The sequence below is a fragment of the Gasterosteus aculeatus genome, chromosome 12 (assembly GCF_964276395.1).
Source record: "Gasterosteus aculeatus chromosome 12, fGasAcu3.hap1.1, whole genome shotgun sequence".
NCBI lineage: Eukaryota > Metazoa > Chordata > Actinopteri > Perciformes > Gasterosteidae > Gasterosteus > Gasterosteus aculeatus.
In genome coordinates, this window is record NC_135700.1 from 12,597,681 (window position 1) to 12,598,069 (window position 389).

A 389-nucleotide genomic window follows, 5' to 3' on the forward strand; every position below is an offset into this window, starting at 1 on the left:
ACCATGCGCCACACAATGCTGCTTTGGACTACACGGTCTGGAAAATAATGGGTGTGGAATTAAGTAAATTTGCAAAATGTCCGACGAAGACAGAATTTAATCTTTGTTATTAAAAGTACTGGAAGAGTTATAATTCGACTTAAATACTTAGTAATAGCTCTGCTATTGAGGATTTATATTTTGCACTTTTCAATATGGAGGCAGCAAAAATGTGGGACATCCATCTATCTTGTGGACAACGTTTTATTAACTACCTGTGAGGAAATACTTGAGCGGATTATATATTAGTGTTAATACTAGATACCGACACTGGTGGTGGGAATGAGATGGGTCTTGAAGGGGAAAAAAAATCAATTGTTAAAAGAAATGACAAAATAAGGAAATAAATA